This window comes from Salmo salar, chromosome ssa04 (genome assembly GCF_905237065.1).
Source record: "Salmo salar chromosome ssa04, Ssal_v3.1, whole genome shotgun sequence".
NCBI classification, from domain to species: domain Eukaryota; kingdom Metazoa; phylum Chordata; class Actinopteri; order Salmoniformes; family Salmonidae; genus Salmo; species Salmo salar.
Genome location: NC_059445.1, coordinates 41,870,431 through 41,883,172, shown reverse-complemented (window position 1 = coordinate 41,883,172; position 12,742 = coordinate 41,870,431). Strand labels below are relative to the sequence as shown.

Genomic DNA, 12,742 nt, shown 5'->3' with positions numbered 1-12,742 from the left:
TCTGACAATTTCTTGCCCTTCTTGATTATCTCTATCCAATACAGGGGATCTCTGCTGTTACGTGACACTTCCTACGGCTCCCATGGGCTCTCAGAAGGCGGCAAAAAGCTGAATCGTGGCTTTGCAGGCTCTGGCTGAAAAAAAGTAGCGCGTTTGGATAGTGGCTGGTCACAGTACTGTGAGACTCAGGCTCGTGGCGAGTCGACCCCATGCTTTATTTTCTTTCCTCTGTTTACCTAAATGCAGATTCCCGGTCGGAATATTATCGCTTTTTTACGAGAAAAATGGCATAAAAACTTATTTTAAACAGCGGTTGACATGCTTCGAAGTACGGTAATGGAATATTTAGAAATCTTTTGTCACGAAATGCGCCATGCTCGTGACCCTTATTTACACTTCGGATAGTGTCTTGAACGCACGAATAAAACGCCGCTATTTGGATATAACAATGGATTATTTTGAACCAAACCAACATTTGTTATTGAAGTAGCAGTCCTGGGAGTGCATTCTGACGAAGAACACCAAAGGTAATCAAACTTTTCTAATAGTAAATCGGAGTTTGGTCAGGGCTAAACTTGGTGGGTGTCTAAATAGCTAGCCGTGATGGCTGGGCTATCTACTCAGAATATTGCAAAATGTGCTTTCACCGAAAAGCTATTTTAAAATCGGACACCTCGATTGCACAAAGGAGTTCTGTATCTATAATTCTTAAAATAATTGTTATGTTTTTTGTGAACGTTTATCGTGAGTAATTTAGTAAATTCACCGGAGGTTTGCGGGGGGTATGCTAGTTCTGAACGTCACATGCTAATGTAAAAAGCTGGTTTTTGATATAAATATGAACTTGATTGAACAAAACATGCATGTATTGTATAACATAATGTCCTAGGCGTGTCATCTGATGAAGATCATCAAAGGTTAGTGCTGCATTTAGCTGTGGTTTTGTTTTTTGTGACATTATATGCTAGCTTGAAAAATGGGTGTCTGATTATTTCTGGCTGGGTACTCTGCTGACATAATCTAATGTTTTGCTTTCGCTGTAAAGCCTTTTTGAAATCGGACAGTGTGGTTAGATAAAGGAGAGTCTTGTCTTTAAAATGCTGTAAAATAGTCATATGTTTGAAAAATGGAAGTTTTTGTATTTTTGAGGAATTTGTAATTCGCGCCACGCCTATCATTGGATATTGGAGCAGGTGTTCCGCTAGCGGAACGTCTAGATGTAAGAGGTTAACCTGCCCCAGTATCTGTGCATTAGAGATGTCGACTATGACGTGTCTTTTCTCTAACACCCTCGGCCCGGTTTCTCAATAGCGATGGAACTTAGGCTCACAAGTGTTTAGGATGCATCTTTCCTACAACAGCCAGGATGTAACACGTGTTTAACAAAACACTATGCAGGGAGAACGGTCGCTAAGTGCGTTGTTGGAGCAAGTGTCCATACTGATAGGATCCAAAGAAAGGAAGCGCTGCATTCGGATCAGCATTCTCCATTCAAATCTTTACGTAACATTATAATTAATTCACAATACTGATGACGGATTAGCTCTTAGAAATATATGACCATCTAAATCAGCAAATATTGAGGCGGCTTATTCCCAAAAAATAATAAATTGCTAAATCACCGATTTAGGCTACACATCATGAAATGTATTGAGACAAATTGCAGTATCAAAATATAACTCGATTGAACATAAAATATATTTCAATATAATTGAAATATGCCTATAGCCTACTGTTTATATTTTAATGCAGTCATCTCAATTTTTATTTGAAGCATATTTTTGTACACGTCGCTATTGGGTATCAATTGCAGACATTTACAACTTAGTATTTGTAGTCACCTTTGTTCTGAAGTTATCGGCGGTTACAAAGAGACTAATAAACCATGTGATTCTATGTTTAGCGGGGATCTTCTGTGTATAAAGTGACGTGAGAGAGAAAAAAGCACCTAACGATGGATGCTAATTGGAGGTGTACCTGTGGATGTATTTCAAGGCCTACCTTGAAACTCAGCGCCTCTTTGCTTGACAACATGGGAAAATCTAAAGAAATCAGCCAAAACCTCAGAAAAAAATGGGTAGACCTCCACATGTCTGGTTCATCCTTGGGAGAAATTTCCAAATGCCTGAAGGTACCATGTTCATCTGTACAAACAATAGCACGCAAGTATAAACACCATGGGACCATGCAGCCGTCATACCGCTCAGGATGGAGACATGTTCTGTCTCCTAGAGATGAACGTACTTTGTGTGCTAAAAGTGCAAATGAATCCCAGAACAGCAGAAAAGGACCTTGTGAAGATGCTGGAGGAAACCGGTAAAAAAGTATCTATAACCACAGTAAAACGAGTCCTATATCGACATAACCTGAAAGCCCACTCAGCAAGGAAGAAACCACTGTTCCAAAACTGCTGTGGGAAGCTTGTGGAAGGCTACCCGAAATGATTGACCCAAGTTAAACAATTTAAAGGCAATGCTACCAAATACTAATTGAGTGCATGTAAACTTCTGACCCACTGGGAATGTGATGAAAGAAATAAAAGCTGAAATAAATCACTCTCTACTATTATTCTGATATTTTACATTCTTAAAATAAAGTCGTCATCCTAACTGACCTAAGACTGGGATTTTTTACTAGGACTAAATGTCAGGAATTGCGAGAAACTGAGTTTAAATGTATTTGGCTAAGGTGTATGTAAACTTCCGACTTCAATTGTATCTGTTCAACGAGTGGTCTGTGGCAGGCGTTAAATTGCGAGTGTTTTCAAATGCAACGTTAATAAAGATGGCTTTGGGAAACAGCTCGGAGATATAATTTTGCCCCTACGAAGGTTCTAAAGATGAACTTAGTTCTAAGATGTATTTGGGAAACCAGTTGTCTGGTATGTAATAGAGGTCAACCGATTATGATTTTTCAACACCGATACCGATTATTGGAGGACCAAAAAACCCGATACCGATTAATCTGACGATTTTTAATTTTAATTTTATTTATTTGTAATAATGACAATTACAACAATAAATGAACACTTATTTTAACTTAAAATAATACATCAATAAAATCAATTTAGCCTCAAATAAATAATGAAACATGTTCAATTTGGTTTAAATAATGCAAAACCAAAGTGTTGGAGAAGAAAGTAAAAGTGCAATATGTGCCATGTAAAAAAGCTAACGTTTAAGTTCCTTGCTCAGAACATATGAAAGCTGGTGGTTCCTTTTAACATGAGTCTTCAATATTACCAGGTAATAAGTTTTAGGTTGTAGTTGTTATAGGAATTATAGGACTATTTCATATACCTTTGACTATTGGATGTTCTTATAGGCACTTTAGTATTGCCAGTGTAACAGTATAGCTGCCATCCCTCTCCTCGCCCCTACCTGGGCTGGAACCAGGAACACATCGACAACAGCCACCCTCGAAGCATCGTTGCCCATCGCTCCACAAAAGCAGAGCAAGGGGAACAACTACTTTAAGATCTCAGAGCGAGTGACAACACCGATTGAAACTCTATTAGCGTGCACCCCGCTAACTAGCTAGCCATTTCACATCGGTTACACCAGCCTAATCTCGGGAGTTGATAGGCTTGAAGTCATAAACAGTGCTGTGCTTCAAGCATTGCGAAGAGCTGCTGGCAAACGCAGGAAAGTGCTGTTTGAATGAATGGTTACGAGCCTGCTGCTGCCTACCACCGCTCAGTCAGACTGCTCTATCAAATAAGACTTAATTATAACATATTAACACAGAAATAGGAGCCTTAGGTCATTAACATGGTCAAATCCGGAAACTATCATTTCGAAAACAAAATGTTTATTCTTTCAGTGAAATACGGAACCGTATTTTATCTAACGGTGGCATCCTTAAGTCTAAATATTGCTGTTACATTGCACAACCTTCAATGTTATCATAATTATGCACCCCACTTGGGAGGATTTGTAATTCAACGGCCCAGACGTGAGACCTATGTGGCAGGGACTCCAGAAATCACGTATTAGAAAGGGAAAACCAGCCACGTAGTGGACACCGACATCTTGCTCCCGGACAAGCTAAAAATCTTTTTTGCCCGCTTTGAGAATAACAGTGCCACAGACGTGGCCCGCTCCCGAGGCTGGGGGGCTCTCGTTCTCCTTGGCCGATGTGAGTAATACATTTAACCATGTTAACCCTCGCAAGGCTTATTTATTTACTTATTTATTTATTGCCTTACCTCCGTTATCCTACCTCATTTGCACACACTGTATATAAACTTTTTCTATTGTACTATTGACTGTATGTTTGTGTATTCCATGTGTAACTCCGTGTTGTTGTTTCTTGCACTGCTTTATCTTGGCCAGGTCGCAGTTGTAAATGAGAACTTGTTCTCAACTAGCCTACCTGGTTAAATAAAGGTGAAACATTTTTTTTTAAAGGCTGCCGGCCCAGACGGCATCTCTAACCACGTACTCTGAGCATGCACAGACCAGCTGGCTGGAGTGTTTATGGACATATTCAAACTCTACCTATCCAACTCTGCTATCTCCACATGCTTCAAGATGTCCACCATTGTTCATGCACCCAAGAAAGCAAAAGGAAACTGAACTAAATGAATATCGCCCCATAGCACTCACTTCTGTCTTCATGAAGTTCTTAGCGAGGTTCATATCACCTCCACCTTAACTGATACCCTAGACCCACCAAAAATGGCGCCGGAAGAAATGGCAGCAGTTTTACAGGCGCCCAACCAATTGTGCTATTATGTGGGGGTTTTTCGCGTTATTTGTAACTTATTTTGTAGATAATGTTTCTGCCACTGTATCTTACGGCAAAAAAGAGCTTCTGGATATCAGGACAGCGATCACTCACCTCGGATTAGACAAAGATTTTTCTACAACAAAGGACTTGTTGTATGAATGTGCGTACAAGACATTCTCCAAACACCCCACAGGGCCGACATCCCCGTTATTTGAAAGAGGAAGCAATGCAGGTACAGAGGACAAAGAGCCGGATTCCTGGTCAAGACCCGGAGAAGGCGACTGGGAAAGCTGCCGTTACCGTCAATACTACTCGCCAACATGCAATCATTGGACAATAAATTAGACGAGGTACAATCACGAATATTCTACCAACGGGACATCAAAAACTGTAATATCCTATGTTTCACGGAATCGTGGCTGAATGACGACATGGATATTCAGCTAGCGGGATACACGCTGCACCGGCAAGATAGAACAGCACACTCTGGTAAGACGAGGGGGGGCGGTCTGTGCATGTTTGTAAACAACATCTTGTGCACAAAATCTAAGGAAGTCTCTAGACTTTGCTCGCCTGAAGTAGAGTATATTGTGATAAATTGCAGGCCACACTACTTGCATAGAGAGTTTTCAGCTATACTTTTCCTGGCTGTTTATTTACCACCACAGACAGATGCTGGCACTAAGACCGCACTCAGTCAGCAGTATGAGGAAATAAGCAAACAGGAAACCACTCACCCAGAGGCGGCGCTCCTAGTGGCCGGAGACTTTTATGCAGGGAAACTTAAATCAGTTCTACCAAAATGTTAAATGTGCAACCAGAGGGAAAACAATTCTAGATCACCTGTACTCCACACACAGAAACGCGTACAAAGCTCTCCCTCGCCCTCCATTTGGTAAATCCGACCACAACTCTATCCTCCTGATTCCTGCTAACAAGCAAAAATTAAAGCAGGAAGCACCAGTGACTCGGTCTATAAAAAAGTGGTCAGATGAAGCAGATGCTAAACTACAGGACTGTTTTGCTATCACAGACTGGAACATGTTCCGGGATTCTTCCGATGGCATTGAGGAGTACACCACATCAGTTACTGGCTTCATCAATAAGTGCATCGAGGACGTCGTCCCCACAGTGACTGTACGTACATACCCCAACCAGAAGCCATGGATTATAGGCAACATTTGCACTGAGCTAAAGGGTAGAGCTGCCGCTTTCAAGGTGCGGGACTCTAACCCGGAAGCTTACAAGAAATCCCGCTATGCCCTGCGACAAACTATCAAACAGGCAAAGCGTCAATACAGGGCTAAGATTGAATCATACTATACTGGCGCCAACGCTCGTCTTACGTGGCAGGGCTTGCAAACGATTACAGATTACAAAGGGAAGCACAGCCAACAGCTGCCCAGTGATACGAGCCTACCAGACGAGCTAAATCACTTCTATGCTCGCTTCGAGGCAAGCAACACTGAGGCATGCATGAGAGCATCCGCTGTTCTGGACGACTGTGTGATCACGCTCTCCAAAGCCGACGTGAGTAAGACCTTTAACCTCTATGGGCTAGGTGAGACGCTAGATTATGTCAGCAGAGTACCCAGCCAGAAATAATCACACACCCATTTTTCAAGATAGCATATAATGTCACATAAACCCAAACCACAGCTAAATGCACCACTAACCTTTGATGATCTTCATCAGATGACAATCTTAGGACATTATGTTATACAATACATGCATGTTTTGTTCAATCAAGTTCATATTTATATCAAAAACCAGCTTTTTACATGAGCATGTGACTAGCATGTGACTAGCATTCCCACCGAACACTTCCGGTGAATTTACTAAATTACTCACGATAAACGTTCACAAAAAACATAAATTATTTTAAGAATTATAGATACAGAACTCCTTTATGCACTCGCAATGTCCGATTTTAAAATAACTTTTCGGTGAAAGCACATTTTGCAATATTCTAAGTAGATAGCCCAGCCATCACAGGCTAGCTATTTTGACACCAACCAAGTGTGGTACTCACCAAACTCCGATTTACTATTAGAAAAGTTTGATTACCTTTGGTGTTCTTCGTCAGAATGCACTCCCAGGACTTCTACTTCAATAACAAATGTTGGTTTGGTCCCAAATAATCCATAGTTATATCCAAATAGCGGCGTTTTGTTCGTGCGTTCAAGACACTATCCGAAGGGTAAATAAGGGTCACGCGCCCGACGCGTTTCGTGACAAAGAATTTCTAAATATTCCATTACCGTACTTTGAAGCATGTCAACCGATGTTTAAAATCATTTTTTATGCCATTTTTCTCGTAAAAAGGCGATAATATTCCGACCGGGAGTGGTGGTTTTCGTTCAAAGAGAGAGAAAGTAAACATGGAGTCGACTCGGGCACGCGCGCCCCGTCCCATTGTCCTCAGAACGACCACTAACAAAATGCGCTACTGTTTTTCAGCCATGGGCTGCAAAGCCACGATTCAGCTTTCTGGCGCCTTCTGAGAGCCTATGGGAGCGTTAGAAAATGTCACGTCATGCCAGAGATCCCCTGTTTTTGTTAGAGATGATCAATAAGGCCATGAAATGGTCAGAGAGAGCACTTCCTGTTTGGAATCTTCTCAGGTTTTGGCCTGCCATATGAGTTCTGTTATACTCACAGACACCATTCAAACAGTTTTAGAAACTTTAGGGTGTTTTCTATCCAAATCAAACAATTATATGCATATTCTAGTTACTGGGCAGGAGTAGTAACCAGATTAACTCGGGTACGTTTTTTTATCCGGCCGTGCAAATACTGCCCCCTAGCCCCAACAGGTTAAACAGCTCAAAATTCACAAGGCTGCAGGGCCGGACGGATTACCAGGACGTGTGCTCCGGGCATGTGCTGACCAACTGGCAGGTGTCGTCACTGACATTTTCAACATGTCCCTGATTGAGTCTGTAATACCAACATGCTTCAAGCAGACCACCATAGTCCCTGTGCCCAAGAACACAAAGGCAACCTGCCTAAATGACTACAGACCCGTATCCCTCAAGTCCGTAGCCATGAAGTGCTTTGAAAGGTTGGTAATGGCTCACAATAACACCATTATCCCAGAAACCCTATAACCACTCCAATTTGCATACCGCCCAAACAGATCCACAGATGATGCAATCTCTATTGCACTCCACACTGCCCTTTCCCACCTGGACAAAAGCAACACTTACGTGAGAATTAGAGGTCGGCCGATTATGATTTTTCAACGCCGATACCGATACCGATTATTGGATGGCCAAAACAGCCGATACCAATTAACCTGTTAGGGCTAGGGGGCAGTATTGACACGGCTGGATAAAAAACGTACCCGATTTCATCTGGTTACTACTTCTGCCCAGTAACTAGAATATGCATATAATTATTGGCTTTGGATAGAAAACACTCCAAAGTTTCTAAAACTGTTTGAATGGTGTCTGTGTGTAACAGAACTCAAATGGCAGGTCAAAACCTGAGAGATTCCTTTACAGGAAGTGGCCTGTCTGACCATTTATTGTCTTTCTTTGACATCTCATTCAATTACAAAGGATCTCTGCGGTAACGTGACACTTCCCACGGCTCCAATAGGCTCTCAGAGCCCGGAAAAAACCTGAATGTCGTCATTCCAGCCCCAGGCTGAAACACATTATCGCCTTTCTCAAGTGGCCGATCAAGGGACTGTGGGCTTAGGCGCGTGCACTGGCCGCCCCCGTCTTTGTGTTTTTTCCTCTGTTTGCCGAAAAGGAGATTCCCGGTCGGAATATTATCGCTTTTTTACGAGTAAAATGGCATAAAAATTGATTTTAAACAGCGGTTGACATGCTTCGAAATACGGTAATGGAATATTTAGACATTTTTGGCACGAAATGCGCCATACTCGTCACCCTTATTTACCCTTTCGGATAGTGTCTTGAACGCACGAACAAAACGCCGCTATTTGGATATAACAATGGATTATTTGGGACCAAACCAACATTTGTTATTGAAGTAGAAGTAATGGGAGTGCATTCTGACGAAGAACAGTAAAGGTAATAACATTTTTCTTATAGTAAATCTGAGTTTGGTGAGTGCTAAACTTGCTGGGTGTCTAAATAGCTAGCCCTGTGATGCCGGGCTATCTACTGAGAATATTGCAAAATGTGCTTTCACCGAAAAGCTATTTTAAAAATCGGACATATCGAGTGAATAGAGGAGTTCTGTATCTATAATTCTTAAAATAATTGTTATGCTTTTTGTGAACGTTTATCGTGAGTAATTTAGTAAATTCACCGGCAGTGTTCGGTGGGAATGCTAGTCACATGCTAGTCACATGCTAATGTAAAAAGCTGTTTTTTGATATAAATATGAACTTGATTGAACAAAACATGCATGTATTGTATAACATAATGTCCTAGGGTTGTCATCTGATGAAGATCATCAAAGGTTAGTGCTGCATTTAGCTGTGGTTTGGGTTTATGTGACATTATATGCTAGCTTGAAAAATGGGTGTCTGATTATTTCTGGCTGGGTACTCTGCTGACATAATCTAATGTTTTGCTTTCGTTGTAAAGCCTTTTTGAAATCGGACAGTGTGGTTAGATTAACGAGAGTCTTGTCTTTAAAATGCTGTAAAATAGTCATATGATTGAAAAATTGAAGTTTTTGCATTTGAGGTATTTGAATATCGCGCCACGGGATTACACTGGCTGTTGAGTAGGTGGGACGCAAGCGTCCCACCTAGCCCATAGAGGTTAAATCGGCCGATTATTATTATAATTTTTTATATATGTGTACACACACACACACACACACACACACACAGCTCTGAAGTGACAACGATACTGAAGAGTCTGCTTAGGAGACAAATACTCTCAACTGTTTGAATAATAAAAATAGAGTTTAAGTTACCTGTGATGAATGCTGAAAACAAAAACTGTCATTTCTATATGCAGGAAATCCTGTTTTAATAATGGGCATGGTAAGAATTGACTACCAAAGTGCGAGTCACAATTCCCATGACACCTTCTAGCAAAATCTGAAAAGCGGTTCCTTCATTTATTCCATAGGATATTTTTAGATGACCAATAAAAATTGGATTTTGATTTGAATCCCCATGACATCATCTATTTCAGTAAATACATCCACTTCCTAGATGCACCACCTAGACCAACATTAAATTACATACAAATCATTAACATGACAAGGCCTTCTGATGGATGCTGTACAAACAGTGCATAGCAATTGAGTGGGCCACATTTCAGATGTTCAAGATCATTAGCTAAACGTGTCAGTCAATTCCAGAGATGAGGAGCAGCGAGGTGTCTAACTAGACTGTCATCTGAAACTGGAGAAATGAAAGGACAGCGCCCACTCGATATCCTAGTTTCAATTGTATATTCTTATCCACAGCTTGTTTCTCAAATCTCACGCTTCTTCGTGACTGGGTAAATCTCATCATTCTCCATGCTACGCTTCACTGGCGTTCATACTAGCGAACCAAATAGATAACATTAACTAGCTAGCTGCTGTACAGTCCAATGTTAACTCTTACCCGCAAATGAACCCCATAATTTTTTATTTGTTTTAATCTTTATTTTAACAGGGAGTTATGTTGAGACCAAGGTCTCTTCCACAGCTGAGCCCTGTATGCACAGGATAGTCCGGATAGCCATGCATGTAGGACATTTATTGTCAACTTTTGAAATTTAGCAGACTAACGTTTGCTTGCTAATTGTTTAACTACCAAGCAAGACCACCACTGTTCTGAAAAGCTGAGCGTTAGTCGCTCTGGATAAGAGCGTCTGCTAAATGACGTAAATGTAAATGTTAGCTAGCTAACGTTATAGCTACAGGCTGGCTAGCTAGCATTAGCTAGTTACAACAAATATGTATTAAACATTCATGGTCAAGCAAGTGAAAAGCTTGCTAACGTTCAAATCAAATGAATTCGTCACATAACGTTACTTCGTAAACAACAGGTGAAATGTTTACGTTAGGGCAATAAGAAAAACATGTGGAACGTATTTTAACTTAGCTAGCTATATATCGTGGTTTGTTTAAACCCGTTACGCAGTATCAATTTATACCAAGTCGCCGGGAGAGATAATTTGATGGAAAGACAACCCAAACCATACAGCATGGCTACCAGTCAACACAGCTAGCTAGCGAGCTTCATCTGAAGCTACTTACTTCTCTAGCGAACGTTAGTTAACCATAATTGGCAACTTTGGGTTGCGTTTTATTTTATATTCAACAGCTTACATATAAATACTAAATAAAACACACTCAGCTATTAAATGGCGAAATTCCTACCTGCAACTACGGGATACGTCCTTATTTTTCTTCTTAAACCCTCAAATCCACTCATGGATCTCACTAAGGTCCGCCTCCAGCATAACAAATGAGGGGATTCGATTAATCTGGCCTCGGTAGACGAATTTTGCACCGAGAAAATAGTTTGCATTCGTTTTGGAACCGGGCTGTCTCCCGGGAGTGAGCCAGGTACCAGTTTAAATGAAAACTATACTGAACAAAAGTATAAAGGCAACAAATTCAAAGATTTTGCTGAGTTACAGTTCATATAAGAAAATCAGTCAATTGAAATAAATTAATTAGGCTGTGTAAAGCATATGCCCACCCACATGGGAGCCAGGTCCACCCACTGTAGAGCCAGGCCCAGCCAATCAGAATGAGTTTTACCTCACAAAAGGACTTCATTACACACAGAAATACTAAAATCCCGGGCTGGTGTGGTTACACGTGGTCTGTGGTTGTGAGTCCGGTTGGACGTCCTGCCAAATTCTCTAAAACAACGTTGGAGGCGCCATATGGTAGAGAAATGAAAATTACATTTTCTGGCAACAGCTCTGGTGGACATTCCTGCAGTCAGCATGCCCATTGCCCGCTCCTTCAAAACTTGAGATATCTGTGGCATTGTGTTGTGTGACAAAACTGCACATTTTAGAGTGGCCTTTTGTCCCCAGCACAAGGTGCACATGTGTAATGATCATGCTGTTTAATCAGCTTCTTGATATACCACATCTGTCACGTGGCTGGATTATCTTGGCAAAGGAGAAATGCTCACTACAGGGATGTAAACAAATATGTGCACAATTTTTTTGAGAAATAAGCTTTTTGTGCATATGAACAATTTCTGTGAACTTTTATTTCAGCTCATGAAACCAACACTTCACATGTTACCTTTATATCTTTGTTCAGTATATTTAATGGAAAAGAGATTGTATGTTTCTGGAGGATGCACCATGCTGCCTTGTCAGCCTGGTCTCATAGACAAGACGTAACATGGTGAAGTTAAATCCGGGAAACTTAAATTAGTGTGATATGTTATGTTTGGAATGGTTACATAACACAGATGGTTATTAAAAGGACAACTCCACTCAAAACTATATTGTTGATAGTCCCCAAATGTTTTGCATGTCTGCAATCAAGTGTTCAAGATATGTATTGGTATTTTATTAGGATCCCCATTAGCTGTTGCAAAAGCAGCAGATACTCTTCCTGGGGTCCACACAAAACACGAAACATTACATAATACAGAGCATTAATAGACAAGAACACGTCAAGGACAGAACTACATCGATTAAAAAAGGCACATGTATCCTACATATCAATACATAGACACAAACTATATAGGTCAAATAGGGGAGAGCCGTTGCTTTATCTGTTTTTTGAAACCGGGCTTGCTGTTCAATTCAGCAATATGAGATGGAATGGAGTTCCATGCAGTAATGGCTCTATATAGTACTGTATCCTTTCTTGAATTTGTTCTAGATTTGGGGACTATGAAAAAAGCCCTGGTGGCATGTCTGGTGGGGGAAGTGTGTGTGTCAGAGCTGTGTCTAAGTTGGCTATGCAAACAATTTGGGATTTTCAACACATTAATGTTTCTTATAAAAAGAAGAAGTGATGCAGTCAGTCTCTCCTCGACTCTTAGCCAAGAGAGACTGGAATGCATAGTCTTTATATCAGCCCTCTGATTACAATGAAGAGCAAGACG

At 40.9% G+C, this 12,742-nt stretch overlaps 1 protein-coding gene across 3 annotated transcripts in view; it reads right to left on the bottom strand.

The window, feature by feature from the left end:
• Positions 1 to 11,112, bottom strand: part of LOC106603113 (kelch-like protein 13) — a 108,293-nt gene extending 97,181 nt beyond the window's left edge. For 2 of the 3 annotated variants that reach the window (XM_014196357.2, XM_014196353.2), the window contains exon 1: positions 11,038 to 11,111. The gene's annotated coding sequence lies outside the window, so the exon portion shown is untranslated. Of the gene's footprint in view, positions 1 to 11,037 lie in introns of all 3 variants that reach the window. The other variant, XM_014196352.2, reaches the window with a different exon arrangement.
• Between the last annotated feature and the right edge of the window lie 1,630 nt (positions 11,113 to 12,742).